Source organism: Phytophthora infestans, genomic scaffold (assembly GCF_000142945.1).
Source record: "Phytophthora infestans T30-4 supercont1.91 genomic scaffold, whole genome shotgun sequence".
NCBI lineage: Eukaryota > Oomycota > Peronosporomycetes > Peronosporales > Peronosporaceae > Phytophthora > Phytophthora infestans.
The window spans coordinates 328,537-331,708 of NW_003303668.1; positions in this window are offsets into that span (position 1 = coordinate 328,537).

The following is a 3,172-nucleotide window of genomic DNA, read 5'->3' on the forward strand; positions in this document are numbered from 1 at the left end:
CAAGGAATGGGCTCTTCGCCACTCTGGTTGTCGAAGGGAAAGGTCGTCCCCACTGTGAATAGCCTCCCGAACTGTCCTCGGGTTGGCTTTCGAGCCCTCTCAAGATAGATCGCGAGAGTCGCGCCAGTCTTTTCCACCCTTCGGCAAGGCACGATGACTATGCGCGACTACGTCCAGAAGACACGACACCTCGCGTCGTGCATCGTGTCTAAGCCGATCGATATGGCCTCTCAGGTTCATGTATTCGTGTTCGGTATGCGCGAAGGCATGACGCGCTACTGCCTTACAAGATCGGACCCCTCTACGCTCGAAGAGGCATTCGCCCTCGCACTGCGCGAGGACTACGTGGTTGCGGCGTCATACGCTCACGCGCTACCTGCTTCTGCTCGGGATTCTGCGCCCGAGCCCATGGACATCGACGCTATCAATGCGACGAGCAATCGTCAGCGTTATGCAGCGCGTCGGAGCGGTGCTCGGAACAATCGTTCTCTCACCTGCTTCCGCTATCGGAAGGTCGGTCATCGCGCGGCGGAGTGCCGCGCGCCAGCTCCAGTGCTTGCGCATGTCGATGCCGAGCCCGTGAGTTCTGACCAGCCAAAAAACGGTCAGGGTCAGTAGGTGCGGGGCGCCCTACTGGCTGGAATGGAGGTCCGGGTCCCCCGGTGGCAACCCAACCTCCTAGCCCTCCTGTGCTGCATGCACACTTTTAATGCCACCACAACGCCGAGCGATTCAAGATTAATCATTGTCAGTCTTCATGTCGCCGGTGCCCGGCGACCACTGCGAGCGCTCCTTGATTCAGGAGCGACCAACAACTTCTTCCGCGCGATGTGCTTGTCTGTACTCCCGTTGACATCACCGTCCGCAAAGGTAGAGGGGAGGTCGCTGTCAAGTTGGCCGATGAGAAATCACGCCGCGTCGCGCGGCGCGAGATTACCCTTCCGTACACGTTCGACGGTTTCCGAAGCAACGACGACTTCCTCGTCATTGAGATGAATTACGCGTTTGACTGCATCCTGGGTATGCCGTGGCTGACGCGCTATCAACCAGAGATTGACTGGTTGGCCCGGTCGGTCAAGCGCCGCAGTGATTATGATGTGAGCGAGATGTTCACGCACCTCCTGGTCGCCCAGAAGGATTGGCCTCACGTCACCGTCGTGGACCGGTCATCCACGACGAACGTTGTGCACAGAGTGAGCGATGGCCCTCTCTGCACGGCTTGCGCAGTGCTGTTAGCTGACGAGTCCCCGCGTCGCCGCGGGGATGAAGACCAACTGGCGGTCGAGCAGGGGCTCCCTCAGACGAATGAGATGGCGGTCGAGCAGGGGCTCCCGCAGACGAACGAGATGGCGGTCGAGCAGGGGCTCCCGCAAACGAACGAGATGGCGGTCGAGCAGGGGCTCCCGCTAAAGGGGAAGGGTGACCTCTCGTACAGCGAGAGCGACTCATCATCCTCGAGTTCGCACTCGAGGCGGCGAAAGTCGAAGCGGCGTCGGCTGAAACCTCGCCGAGAGCCAGTGCCAAGTGACAGCTCACCGATGGAGTCGGTCTGCGCGCTTGAGTACGTGGAAGGTACTCCCGGTCGCCGACGAACACTCGAGCTTGCAAACCCACCTAGCGAGGCAGGGTCGATCACTCGACTTCCAGGTCTCTCCTGGAAGAACTTCCTTCGCGGCCTCAAGGACGATGAAATCGAACAGGTTTGCCTGATCACCGACGCCGATTTGGCGTCGCCCGAAGTGAATGCAGTCAGTGACGGCGACGCTCCCTCGCGCCCAACGAGCGCTGAGCCGAAGTCGGCCCGCGAGGAGCGCTTCGCAGCGCAGTCTTGGGACGCGCTACGCGAATCCGGCAATCCAGTCTACGAGACCGCCCGCGAATATGAAGATGTATATCCGGATAAGATCCCAGCTGAGTTGCCAGCTGACCGAGGAATTCGCCACGAGATCGATCTCGTGCCCGGCTCGAAGTATTGTGTGACGCGGCAGTGGCCGCTCCCGCGAGATCAGGTCCAAGCTATCGATGACTTCTTCGAGAGCCGCCGCAAGGCGGGTCATGTGCGTGAGAGCACATCGCCGCACTCCAGTCCGACCTTCTGTGTGAAGAAAGCCACGGGCGGATGGCGCATCGTCCATGCCTTCAACAAGCTGAACGACGCTACCATCCCTGCCCAGACTCCGATTCCTCGGAAGGACATGGTGCTCGACGCAATGTTGGGTAGTGAGGTCTTCAGCGCCATCGACTTGACCGATGGGTTCTACCAAATCCTCATGAGGCTGAGCGATATACCGCTCACAGCGGTAAGCACTCCCAGTGGTATGCTCTGGGAGTGGCTTGTTATGCCGCAAGGGTTGAAGAATGCTCCCTCCACGTTCAATCGCATGGTATCCCATGTGCTGCGCCCGCTCCGCGACTTCGCACCGAGTTATTTCGATGACATCTTCGTACACCGTCGCGCTGAGGGAGGCCTCAGCGCGCTTGAAGTCCACTTGAAGCATCTGAGGCAAGTCTTCCAAGTGATGCGCGAAAACAAGCTGTATGCCAACTTGAAGAAGTGTATATTCTGCGCGCCGGAGATTCCGGTGCTTGGCTGCTTTGTGAGCAAGAACGGCGTCCGCGCCGACCCCGAGAAAGTGTCGTCGATATGTGCGTGGCCTACGCCACAGAATCCCACTGAACTGCGTCAGTGGCTGGGTCTCGCAAATTATCTCCACAAGTACACGAAGAATTACGCCGGATTTGCAGCGGGGCTGCCGTAGCTTTAGCGTCAGAGGAAGACGTTCGACTCAAAGAGACACTAATACTAAGTTCCTTATCCAAAGAACACTTACAGCCCAAGACCAGGGCTCAAAGTTAACACCTTAACTTTTATGCTTCAAAACCAGAAGTGTTTTATTTACTATTATTGCGGCCAAGCCGCCTAGGGGTAAATGTATCTCTTTAACTATCTAGCATAGTTAAACCTAATCAAATGCATAACGTGTGGCTTTCAGCCAACGTACTGAGAGACCGGGGCTCACTGTATGTCCACGCGCTGTGGGACAACGGATCCGGCAATGTTACAAGATCTACACCTGCCGCGATATACTCAAGTATTCCCGTCAGGTTCGCACTCCGCTGTACAACACATTGTCTCGACCTGCCAATGACATCGATCCTAAATCAGCAACGG